The 13,630-nt window shown below is 40.4% G+C and overlaps 1 protein-coding gene across 3 annotated transcripts in view; it reads right to left on the reverse strand.

The window, feature by feature from the left end:
• Positions 1–13,630, reverse strand: part of ADAMTS17 (ADAM metallopeptidase with thrombospondin type 1 motif 17) — a 200,550-nt gene that overhangs the window by 8,324 nt on the left and 178,596 nt on the right. The window contains exon 23 of one of the 3 annotated variants that reach the window (XR_003923623.1): positions 2,455–2,762. The exons of the other annotated variants lie outside the window; for them this stretch is intronic. The gene's annotated coding sequence lies outside the window, so the exon portion shown is untranslated. The remainder of the gene's footprint in view (positions 1–2,454; positions 2,763–13,630) is intronic. 3 annotated transcript variants of the gene reach the window in all.

The following is a 13,630-nucleotide window of genomic DNA, read 5'->3' on the forward strand; positions in this document are numbered from 1 at the left end:
GGAAAACGTATACTGCTTAATTATGGACGAGCAGCTTCCACCTCCCTCTCCATGAGGGACCCAGTAGTACTGGTTGTCTTGGTTTAAGAGCCCTCTCCAAGACTTGGATGGCCTAACAAGGCTTCCTCCACAGACAAGATGACCACTGCCAGGCACTGATATAAGATAAAACCAAGGATTACAGCAGAGGCAGGCAGCTCCTACTGCATGCCCAGACTTCTAGAGAAGCTCTGTTCCAGTATACGAGAGAACACATCAGGTATTCAAGTATTCACTCTCATCTATCCCTGCTAACCGTCTGGCACTTGTCTGTCCTCCTGGGAGCAACTGCAAATTGTACTCCACGAGTTTTGGCTTCTATTAGACAGGAGGCCCAGCCTGTTTATACGCTCTCTTTGTTGTCATACAGTTGGAGTCCCTACCCCTTCCTCCCTCTTCCTCTGGCCCAGTCACTTGTGATTTACAATGTCCTACTTGCACGCTGTTCAATTTTAATAAAGCAAACACAGTGAGCACAGTGAGGTGCACCAGCTGGAGTTAATAAAAGAACCTTGTATTTAAAATAAAGAAACAATGGGTTGCAGGACTTTGGTAACATTCCTATTTCTGCTAAAGCCACACACAAGCAAACGATGGGGGAGAGGAGGAGGTGGGAGAAAACTCGGGAGATATAATTAGGATGATGTCAAAAAGATCATGTTTTCTGTCCTCTGCTGTTTCTGACCAAAGTCAGAGCAATGGAGCACTCTCCCTCAAAAACACTATCGCCTCAAAGTGTTACTTCTTAAAAACAGCATGACAATCATTGAAGAAGCTCAAAAGATGAGCACCATTGGGCTGGACTGAAGTCCAAGTATGAAGGATGTGTATGCAGTGTGGATGCTTGTAAGGCTAGGATCCAGGGGCAAAAGAACACATGGAATATATGTAGACCTCCACCTCCCTCATCTATGGGGGAGAGCATAGCAAAGCTGTGGTCATTTTGTTCTGGAAGTATCACAAGAAACCCCCGCTGCTTCTCAAAGACCATCTGATACAAGAAGTATAGCTTTGTTCTGGGTAGAGCACAGGGAGCTTTTCCTTCCTGTGTGGATCACTAAAAGGCCTGAGAAAAAATGGCTTCAGATGAACAGGACCATGTAAAATAGGTCTGATGGAGTCCTGCTTCAGACAACCCAGTGCAGAAATACTTTTACACAATGTGAACAATTTATTTCTGGGTAGGAGGACTTGCAGGATCAGTGAAGCCTGTTGTCAAAAATAACATAGACTGTTTATCTAATTTTCTTCTTTAGTCACTCACATTAATGACTTTATTAAACAGGTTTCTTGTATTTGGTGTACTTACTGAATTTGTATTTGCTTTTCTATTAATTTTCCCCCTATATTTCACCTGCTCTTTATTCCTATTAGCCTATTTATTCCTAGTGCCTTTCTCTAGGACTGAATTTCTCCATTCAGAACAATCTCTGTCTCAGATCCCTTCTGGACTTTGCCATTAAGCCATCCTGGTGTGCAGCTTACCTCTGTGTTTCCAGCTATGCAGCCCCCTCCACGACCTGATTATTGTATTCTGAAGGTAGCAGTTGTACTATATTAAAATTTTACATATATTTCGGAACTTCTTTTTTTTTAAAATAAATAATTGTTGGGTTTTTTTCCCTTTACATCCTTCTTATTTCAATTTATGGTCAACACACTAGTTTACGACAGATTTTTTTGCACTTAGATTTTCAAATGTTGAATTTACATCAAAATTTGGTCACTGCCTATTAATACCTCAACCATGGTTATGGTATTTAGGATGGTGCTGAATGAGCCCTTCCTTTGTATGCCCTACAGTGAGCTATTCCAAAAAGCAATCATTTAAGTCCTTTATTTAAACCCCCTTCATAACTTGAGCTTCTGCAGTGAGACCTAGGTATTACATTAGTCTTGGGTGTCCCTCTGCTCTTCCCCAGCACTATGTGCCTTCAGTGATTTCTACCAGTCTTGAGGCCAGTCAGGCATGGCCATTACATTTGGATTTAAAGTTAACAATTTTTATCCTGATAAATGCAACTATTAGGCCCTTCCACTTCACTAGTCATATGCAACCTCTAATCCTCAGGATTTCAATGGCACTTTCAGTCTTCAGAGTGGTTTACTAATCTTAATCCTCACAAAATCCTTTGCAAGGGGAGTGAATTGTACATCCATTTTACAAACAGAATAGCTGTTACCACTCAGGCATAAAATAACCCATCCAGGCCGTGGGGTTCCTTCATGTGATTGTAACATAGTAAGTCTGAAACCTCTGTCTCTGGCTTTTAGGCACTCCCTGTGCTTATGAATGCTCTTAATGGGGGGCTGTGGGGGGGGCAGGGGGCACGGAAAGAAAGAAAGAAAGAAAAAAGCATTTTTCTCATAAGGTGAATAAGGTTTTCAGATACCAACATACAAACACTCACCTACCTTTGTCTGTGTTTCTGTCTCTGCATTTGTTAACCAGCAAGGAGGGCAAGCAATGAAACTTTTTCCACAGACACTGCCAACTCCAATCCTTAGACAAATAACAGCAGAGTTTTTGCCCGAAGCAGTTTTATTCCTTCTCCTGGGAGACTGGGATCATCACCTATGCTATGCAATTAGTTTTTCACAGCCAGGAAGACAGATTTTAACATCTTTCTTGAACTCTTTTGGGCTTGGCAGCTAAAGGAAGGTTGGACATCTGGCTTATTTTAAGACGAAATTTTCAACTCTGTACTTGGATAGTCTCTTTCCTAGGAATTTCAATAGGAAATAGGAATAGATACAAAATACATACAAAGGGGGAATTGTTACTCATGCTGCACTATGAAAAGAGGACATCATTAAAAGAGGCATAAAAATCAAACTCCAACTGAACAGCAAATTCCCATAAATACCTTCCCTCCTACTCTGGACAGCTAAATGCATTGCTACAGTCTCTCTGTTCCCAAATACTTACAGAGCAAGTGAGCATATCCACAGAACAGTTTTCAGGGCTAGATTCACTCTGTGCCCTCTGATACAGGATGCTCAGACTTGGACACAGGTCATGAGGAGTTTGAGTAAGGAAACGTGTTGTGACCTTCTGGCAAACAAGAATTTCCAGGCAGCCAACAGCTGCCTGAGAGAGCGTATCGCTTGTGGCAGTGTGTGCCCTGGGCTGCAGGGGTAAAAGTAGCATTACAGCCCAGCACCTGATCCAGCTTCTGTAGAGCTGGTACAGTTCCACTGTGCAGAACGCTGGGAGGCTCCAGTGCTGCACAGTGTAACTGCGCTGATCCTATTTAAAATGCGGTTGATTGGTCACTGGACTTCTTGGGCAAATATTGAGTTCTAACACTGGTAGTAACAAATATACTGTCAAAATTGGAAAAGCCTTTACAAGTGTTGGTGTAACTCTCAAGAAACACACATGTTTTGATGTATGATGGAGTAAAGTGATCTGTGAATGTGGAGGACTGGTTTTGGAACCTGGTTCGGAGGTGTGTGGATCTCTGCCTGCCACCTGAGCTACTATGCAAGTTCTGAGAGAAAACCCACAAGCAACTTTCCTATTCTAGGAAGCTGGGGACTTCGACAAGTGGTTGAATAGAGATGCTGGTGTCAAACAAAGAAGTGGTTTTTTCCTTCCACCAGGCATTGCCAGTGATACCACTATCAGAAAAATGCATATGCAAAATTCATGTAGTTTAACCATAATGCACTAAACTGACAATATAGCCATTGTAAATTGGAAATCCACCCACATGCAAGGATCAAAGAATTGTTCAGCACTGTAAAAAAGAGGGGGTTAATGAACAGTTACAAAAAGCAAACCTAATGAGAGCCCTTGTAACTCCGAGTTCAAACACTGCTTGAGAAGGCAAAAGGAATACAAAAATGCCTCCATTGACATTCTTTGGCAGTAACATGCAAGCCAGTGGGGATATCCAGAAGGAAATAAACTCACAAATTGTCAAGGCAGCAGCTGCATTCATCAGCTTAAAGAAGATTTACTCACTGAAAAACTCCAACCTTAAGACCAAGCTATGATTTTTCAACTGGAATGCTATTTCCACCTTAGGATACTGATACGAAAGCTTGAAATCTACCAAAGGTGCTGACAGATGTCTAATTGCTTTGAAAGCAAATGCCCTCAGGAGAATATTAGGTATTAAAATAGAATGAATTTACAGTAAGTGCTGAGATCAGTCAGGGACTTCAAATCCTGATCTGCAAAAGATATCCAGAGAAAGACAGAGGAATAAGAATGAATGAAGCCAGGGCAGGGCTGCTGTTGGGCAGCTGGAGGAATGCATAAGACAGACCAGTCCAAAGAATCCCTATGTTGAGGCTTAATGGGGACAGAAAAAGGTACAGGTTTACCACTACAGAGGACAGGCTGTGATCTGTTCAGGACTGAATGGGATAATGAAGCATTGCTTATGGCTTAGCTGAGGGCTGCTGACTAGGCAGGGATGCATTCAGACCACACGTCACCTTTAAAAATGTCACTTTTCTACCCTCCAAGAGATAGATGTTTGTCTTTTTTGTAAGAGACTTGTTTTTTCTAGCAGAAAGGTCATAGCATCCCTTCAGCCAATCCTGAACGTACTCCAATATTAGAAGGCTGATCTGTTGGAGGGAGATATAGTTCAAGATGACTGTTATAACTAAGCTGAAGGCAAGATTTTTTTTTCTTTATTAATCAGATTGCAGTCATCTGATGTTTAAAAATACTGGTTTGTCCCCAATTTGCTGAAAGTTGCTGAAGCCAAGGATAACACTATGGCTAAAGCTCCAATATTCAGAGATAGAGTTGTGCTTTACTGACTTCAGAGTTCAAGTATTTCAAGGCGCTAGGATAGGGTAGAGTGTTTTTCTCCCCAGGGGTCTTATTTCTTGCCTCTATGAAAGTCAGAAAGAAAGCAAGACAAATTCCTATTAATAACATTCTAACAGAGCATCAGAGATGAATGACAAATGTCCTGTAATTGCTCCATTCCTGAGACCTTAATAGCATACATGTGTGTGCTCTGAAAGTCAGTGCTCCGCACACCCTAACATCAGGCTTTTTATGAGTATCACTAATTTAAACTCTATAGTTATAGCTGAAAAGCAGCATGCAATATGCTTTCATAAACACCAGGTCAACTTTGACCATGGCATCATGCTAAAGAAAGAAATCTCTGTCTTTTCACTGATAAGATCTAATTAGCCCAAAGCAAAATGTAAGCTGTTTTTCAAGCTTCCTTGTTCTTTTCTTTTCTTTCTTTCTTTCTTTTTTTTCTTTTTTCTTCTTTTTGAACCCCAGATCTGTAAAGAGAACATATCTGGTCTCGCTTACAACCATCTTTCATTTGGAAACTTTTGTGAAATGACTGATTTGTTTAATTTAGTCAAGAAAAAATGCATACCCTTCAGTATGGGAAGAAACAATAAATTATAGCAGAAAATGCTCATGGCTGATGTGACAGTATCTTAGAAGGAAAAGAGAGAAGCAATCTTTGCAAACTGCCTACAGCTGTGCTTTCAAACTGCATGACCCTAAGGAACAAGACCTGACCAGTACATCCAGCATGTCTCACTGCATAATTAAGCTTGGCTTTGCTATTCTGAAAAGTTCCATTGTGTACAGAGAGTTCAGAGATTAAGAGCTGAATGCATGAATATTCTGGATAGTGACAGTGCCCCTAAGTACTTGTGCAATGCAGCCCAGGTGCATGCTAATGAGGAAATGTCATTTAATTCATTATACCAATCAGGCAGGATTTACTTCTCACAAGCTTTCAAACTGGATTTCAAGAACAGGATCAAGCACAGATGTGAAAAGATATGGTATTGCCTATAGAGTACCATATTCTAGCATGCCACCTATAGCGCGTGTGCAATGTTTTGACCTGTGGCAGGTACCAAGTGGAAATATTCCATAGCTTATTCCACCTGAAAAACTGCAAGGAAATGATGCTGAAAAAAACCTTATGTAAAAGGCATAATCAAGCTAATTTTAAGTAAATTAGATCGTAATGGACAACTATGTAACCATGGGATCACATAACTCACCTCAGGCTGACTGCTTGACAATTTACACTGCTTCTACAGCAGTGTGTGCTACTTATGCTGAGCAATGTTTTTATGGGCTACGTGAGCTATAGTCCTACACTGACTACTGTTGCAGTTGTTAACCTGAAAGAATATCTTGGGAACGGAAGCTCCACTGAACACGTATTTTAGTTCTTCATCAGTTAATGATCAATGCTACCTAAATGCAATTTATTTAAAAAAGTAATTAAACTAAGGACTCCATTAGGATTACTTAACTTCACGAAGAGGCTGCTCATCTCTGTCATCTCAGTCCTGCCTAAGCATTCTCCAGGCAAGGAGCTACTCGGCTTTGAAATGTATGATGCTGAACTAACACTGAATTTCACCTCTTTGCAGAGTCAGACAAGGGATCACCAGCAGGCTGATACTAATTGTTCTTTAAAGATGTTCTGGAAGATTGTCACCTTAATGCCTCCGTAGTCATCATAAATCTCAAAAGGCTATTGAAAAGACTGCAAAATTATAGCAGTCCCTGCCAGTGATACATATTGCGTGCTGTAAGGATTCAAGGGGCAAAACCCTCTTCAGATGAGCAGTACAAACTTTAAATGGTGAATTACCTACTGTTCATATTTTTAAAAACATGATCCTAGACACTGTAACATCTCAGAGTAACTCAGAGAAAATGAATGCCAATATTTGAACAGGCTTGTCTTTCATGCTTTCTTCTTTTTCACATTAAAAAAAGAGTAAAAAAGTCACGATGGAATTCTATTTCCAATCCACTGATCTTGGTGGGAGGCTTTAATTCTCCTTCAAAAAAAATGCACTTAATGAACTAGGCTTTTAAATAAAAAGTATCAAAAAGGAAAAGTTATTCTTCCAATTAATAGGATCACTGGAGGCTGCATTGGAACATGAGACAATAACACTGTGACAGAACGTGCTCCACTTCAAACAAAACTCTGATGAATATGGTCTTTTTGTAGTACATTCTCCTTCACTAAGGAACCATCAAAATAATTTGTACTATGGATGTTCCCAGAAACTCCAGCAGAGATGAGCTGTGCAAATAAGGAGCAGTCATTGCCTCAAAGGCACGAGCAGGGCTTGGTTTCTGTAGCTTACAGTCCCCAGGGAAATGACATAGCCAGCCCAGCATTGTAGTCGGCATCTCTTCACTTGCCATGCCTAGGTTTCTAACTACAGCTGCATCGACTGGGGCTGGCAGTTAGCGCAAGTCTAGATAGAGGCTCAACCTTGGTTTAGTGCCATTATACAATATTTACATCTCTGACCTAAAGACGTTTCACAGATCGGGGGACAGAGAAACCAAGACCAAAAGGGGTGGGATTCATCTTACTAAACTAGCTCTGTTTATGTTCTCTTTGCAGTTAGCAGAGAGACATCACGGCTTCAAAGGGCAATTCAGCCTTTACTAAGAAAAGGAGATAAAACTACTACCTGGAGCTGCCTGTCTTGCAATGACTAAATAGAGCCTAACAACTAGCTCAAACACAGCACCTAACTGTCAGATGGCTAGGACTCAGTGATGTGAATTCAATTAAGTGATGGACCCATGATCATACAGAAGTCTGTAGTTAATAATACGAGCTGAACTCATATGAACTTTCCTTTCTTTCCTAAACTGCATATTTCCAGTGGAGGTATGAAAACTATATTTCTAAGTTTGTCCACAACAGAGCAATCAGTTCTACTTGGTGGTACAAGGCAGTAGAAGGACCTTGGGCTGGGCTTTAAGCAGCCAAGGTGACAGATTTGTGAAATGGCAGCAGGAACACAGAGATGTCTCCCCTCATGTCTCCTTGTGGAATAAAATCATAAAGGGAACAGAGAAAACTCCAGCACACCCTGCACTGACAGTGAAGATGACAAAAAAAATAACCAATAGCCTTGGAGCTCTGTCATATGTAAACTGCAAGCCATGTGCCAGAATTCTTCATTTTATGCTGAAATCCTTAGCTCACTGAAGTCACTGGGAGTTGGCCATTGATTTTGGTGCATCAGTGATTTGGCCCATAGTACTATAAACAAAATTGATTTCACTGCAGCAGAAGAGAGGAGTGGTTTCTCCTTTTTACAACAAACACTAGCTTTCTCTCACACAGAGATCTATTCTATTCCATGCACTTTCTCAATGGAGGTTAAACTAAAAGTGACGGTTTTAACTCATCACAACTCAAAAGGGTACCATTCTACTTCAGAAATGCAGAGCAATGGCTTTCCATCTTCCTTTCTAAAGGGCTGCATGAAATTTTTACTAGGATACTGGCAACAACTTTCCCAAATTGAGGAGTGTCCCTGGCTGATATAACCAATTTGGGGCCATTTGTTCTCATCCTCTGCAGCGTGGGGTATTTTGAGATAAGCTGTTGGCAAGAAAGGCTGTGGTTTGCACATCAGTGATCACGCGCCAGAGGAACAAACCATGGGGAACCACAACTAGCAGTACAAATTAGAGCAGTCCATAGGGGCAGTAGTTAGGTTTAGGACACTGTGATACTCTGGCTCCTGGTCATGCCTAGGACCAAATAAGCAGAGGGTTTGAATACTGAAGCTTGTTGGGTCTTCTACTGTCACATCCAGCTGTATCACTTTCTGGAGAACAACTGATTTGCAACAGTGAGGCCTGTAGACAATCTTCTAACATCAGTTCCTAGGTATGGTGCTGAATGCACACGAGCAGCCATAAATCCTGAAGCTGTTTGCTGAGCCAAAGTGAGTAAGCAGCACAAAAGGGTCTGTCAGTTGCGATGTGTGACTGCAGTTTTAAGCCACCATTCCTCCCACGGAGTTTTCTCTCAATTCAACAGGAAAAGTTATTTTATCCAAGGTAGAAGAAGATTAACTTGGTTATGACCTTTATGAAGAATTAACAAGTTGTCCATAGTTTATCATAAACAGACAGCAGGTCAAGCCATGCATTTGTAATGAATGTTAGAACAAAGGACAGTTTTCTTCTATATTTATACCAGCTTTGAATATACCTCTCAAACCACAGCTGTCCTTGATTTACTCTTCTTATCATGTAATATGAATTAATCATTAAAAGTGAGGCATATAGAGGATTTTGTTGATGTTCACAAACATTTGGAACTCAGTAAACATGCCTTCCTGGTACTGAAAGATTGTAGAGTGTTTTTTGGAAAAAAAACCAAACCCAAACCAAACTCAAAACCCAAACCCCAACATGTTTTTTGGTATACTGCAAGGCTAGGGGTTTTATCTCTTACAGAATACAACCTACTATAATCCTGCCAAAACAATTAATTTGCAATTACAAAATCCTTGTTACCACCCATTGTGATGAATGACTGCTGATCTTTGGTATGAAACACCTCAATGTCTGGCACAAACCCAGTATTTTTGTTATAGGAAATTAGATTTTTTTCCTCCCTATTGTTAATATTCTCCTGGGATGAGAACCCATAGCCAGCATTTCATAGGCTGAGCAACATACTGTAAAGAAATTGGCAACTCTTGATGTCCAGGGAGGGCAGGTGGCTATAGGTAATTTTTCAGATGTGCTTTATCACTACTGACGCTATTTGGCAACAAGAATATTGTTTAACATCACACTTTGCCAAGCTGATCCTTACTAGTGCTTTCCAGTTTCTGGATGTACAATCTTTCTGAATTCATGAAAGTTGTACCAGGTGGTTATATAAGATGTAAAGTGGTAGAAAAAGATTTCTCCTCTACTTTCTCTCCTAGTTGAAACCCAGCTTGACATGTCATATATTTCTGTTTTCACCTGAGAGCATGAATCTGTGATGGTTCCTACAGAAGACCCAAAGATCTTGCACTGTCTGTCAGGTCAGATGCTGATCTGCATGGCATTGGCATAAGCCTGCATTAACTTAACTGCTCAATTAATCTGGATTTACACTAATGTAAGAGAGACTGATATCTAACCCACTGTGCTGAGTGAGATCCTTGGCTTGTGGCCAATGGGGAAGAATGAAGGACAGTTACCCTGGATTTACATTGGGTTATCCGAGATTAATATAGGCCTTAGAATTTACAGAGCACCTACTGTAACTGTGAAGAAAAAATATGGCAAAGCCAATATATTACAAGGCTTCTATGTATCTTTCTTCTTCTAAAAATCTTTTCATTGGGCTATGTAATATAATAGGTTAACGAGCTAACTGTTGCCTGAGGGACAGAAGTTGCATATTTAAACTTATACCCACAAAGCTGAAAATGCACCCTTGTGAATTTCAGCACTAATGATGGAGCTAGTGTATCTTGCCTGTAATTCTACCTTCCTTGATATAATACCAGTTAAAAGGAGAACAGTCAAAAAAATGAAACTGGGAACCTTGAACCATTCTGTGCTATTGGCTCGAAATACAGCACTTCAGTCACAGGACAGAAATAGACTATGTTGAGGCACATAAAATAGTGAAACAATTAAGTAAAACTGGAAATGGAGAAAAATCCATAAAAATCTTGCAGAGAATTGCTCCTGCTATATAATCTTGCCTCTTCAGTTATACCCTAGAAGAGTCCAAAAGCCAACAAGAGAAAAGGAACTCAAAAAATACAGCCTTGGCCTGTACCTATGCACCTGAATGCATTCCCTGCTACATTATTACTAGAGCAGAAGGGGAGAGAGCTTAGGACATTGGGGGAGCCTTGGGTAGCTAAAAAGTAGTCCCTAGTGCTGTTCACCTTCTAGCACAACTGATCTTTGTCACCACCATAGCTAGCCAATACATTAAGCCTGTATATCCCTGCAGCAGGCCAGCAGTGCACCCCCACAGCATTTGGGACATACGTTTTCAACCACATGAGTCAAGGTAGACTTCTACACAAAGTCAGAGTCCTGCAGCTGTTCCCTTCAAGTGCAGCCTAGAGCACGCGAACAGTACAGACTCAGGCTGTGAGTCCTGCTAAGCTTTCCAGAGAGCCACATACATAAAGACACATTCTGTTCACTAGCTGCCCACATTCTTCACAGGAATGTAATCCTTGACATAAAGTTTGTCAGCGAAGTACAATTCATCATGAAAGAATGAACTACTGTCTTGCTGAAGCATCAAGAGGCATATTTTCAGCAGTCTAGGAGTCTGAGGCAAGTGTTGGGAAACTGAACAACTTATATTTGTTCTTTTGACTAGCACAACTACAACAAAAATGTAAAAATGCTTCGAGTGCTGGAACATTTAACAGCTCAGATTTCAAACAAGGAGGAACTATTTCAAAGTAGAAAGAGTGTATGAGATATTTGTTTCTTTAACTGAATGCAAACTGGATGTGGAATTTCCTTTTGGAAGAAACGATTGAATGGGAGATGGCTTGGATTCCCATTTGTATATTGCATCATATATTAAAAAGGATGTTATAATGAACTGCAATTCTGAAGAATCCAGGCGACAATAAAAAAATGATTTCAGGATAATACCTTCAGTGGGTCTCTTACTGTGCAATCTATCTTTCAACTAGGTTCAAAGACTCTTGGGCCAGTAACAGTTTAGTTATGTAACTCATAATGCTGCATTGGTGTTAAATGCTAAAAATTATTATATCCCTTTAAGATAAGGGGTTTAAAAGAGAAGTTGCAGTAGTACAGAGAAGCTGCAAGTTTAATAGCTGTGGTAATGGAGGTTACACATGGTTCGAAGTAACAGAACAATACTCTGTCTTTAGAATTACGGTACACAGTCTGTTAATCTCAAGCACTGGACTAACAAAGGTAACCTCAAAGACATTTAAAATAACTTTACAGACCTGGCCCTATGTGTTTGCAAAGTGAACTAGATATATCAGTTCCTCATGCAACACTTGAAGTATGCTGCACGTACACTGGGAATACACAAATTTCACAGCCAAGACTGCTTGCTGAATCTGCTAAATTAGCTCCAAATGCTTTCCACAGCTATAATACGCAGTAAGGACCATCTGCAAATAAACCTGACAGAAAATGGAATAAAATTCCTCTTCTTCAGAGCATGGACAGGCAATGGCTGCAGAGCCATTACTAAGGCCAGTGGACAAGGTATTGGCTGGTACGTGCAGGCTGAAGATCAGCATGGCCATGCCTCCAGCCCTCACCTCTTCTGCACAGAAGTGGATCCAGGGTCTGAGAACATAAAACCATAACCTGCCTGGCATAGATTTGGAGATTTTACTGCTGCCCACTCCCCACTCTTGCACCTTCTGAATGCAACAGGATCCAAGATCTGATATAGGATAACCATAGTCATTGCTGTCAGACACAAGGTGAGTTATTTATATAGGGCTGGGAGTTCCTTAGGGAAGTGATCTGTCTTCTCATGCAGAGTCCATGTATTCATGTATAAAAATAACAGTCTGTCATTACCACCCAAATGGCCTGTTCTATTTACAAGTTGTATCTGGACTTGACTTTTTAATGCCGTTTTGCCTCTTTCTTACATGGCTTCCTGGTATCTTCAAACGATCTTGGTTTGGGAAATTGAGGATTGGAGGCCAAGTCACCACGCAAGCTGTTTGCACATAAAGCATCAAAGCCCCTTATTTTAATCTGTGATAATTACTACTGTTAGTTAAATCTTGCTTCCCTGATGACTCTTAACAATAAGTAACAAATGGACAAGGCATTAATTGCAAAAATTTGTTGCTTGTTCTGAGATCGATTTGTAGTAATAGAAAAAGTTTCCATCTTAGTCAGCACAAAGCGCTCTCACAGCCATTTTTATAGCACCGGGAACAAATGTTTTACAATGGAATTTTGCCCTGGAAGTATGAATTTTAAAGAGTTCACTATAATCTAACTGCCACAGACTCTGTGTTTCTCCTTAAAGGAGGTTTTAAGCTGGACAACACCAAGGAGGAGTTGTTGATAGCTGTAAAAGCTCTCCTCCTAAGTCTAAGCCCTGCATTAAAGCTTCTGGATCCTTATGATGAAAATCCTTTGCTCAGGATTTGCGAAGAATTGAATTCCACACCAAACATTTCAGCTATCTGGGTTTCTGGGACAATACATTTTCTTCAAAGAATTGTATCTACCCATATCCTTTTCTAGCAATCCAGTAGTGTCTTCTGTTTACCCCTCTACTCAGAGAATAAGAACCTAATTGTGCGACCTAAGTGTCCAGTCAGAATTAACCAATATGTCTAGAATTTTAAATGCTCATTATAAACCAAATCTAAGTCCAAGAACATCCTGCTGGACTCACACAGGGTGAAATTCCTGGGAAGCAGAGAGTTGGCACAAGCTCTCTGCAGACAGAAGCAGGCCACATATGCAGCACATAAGCTTTTCTGACCTTCTGCACAGGGAGGACCCTGATCCTGAGTTAAGAATTGCAAATAACAAGTGATTTTGCACTGATCCTGTCCTGCTCACATGCAGACAGTAAATCCATCAACAACACTATTTACTGTGACCAATGTATGATTGCAGCCTTTCTAGCAGTGAGCCAATATCTTTATCAGATTGGAACCATTCATACAATACTGAACTTTCAATCCATATAATGTGATTACACAATTATTTCATATTCCTCCCTATAAAGAGAATCCGGGTCAATTTGCATGCCAAAATGTTTTAAAATTCCACAAATAAATAAATAATGTTATTTCACCT

The sequence above is a fragment of the Aquila chrysaetos genome, chromosome 5, assembly GCF_900496995.4.
Source record: "Aquila chrysaetos chrysaetos chromosome 5, bAquChr1.4, whole genome shotgun sequence".
Classification (NCBI taxonomy): Eukaryota; Metazoa; Chordata; class Aves; order Accipitriformes; family Accipitridae; genus Aquila; species Aquila chrysaetos.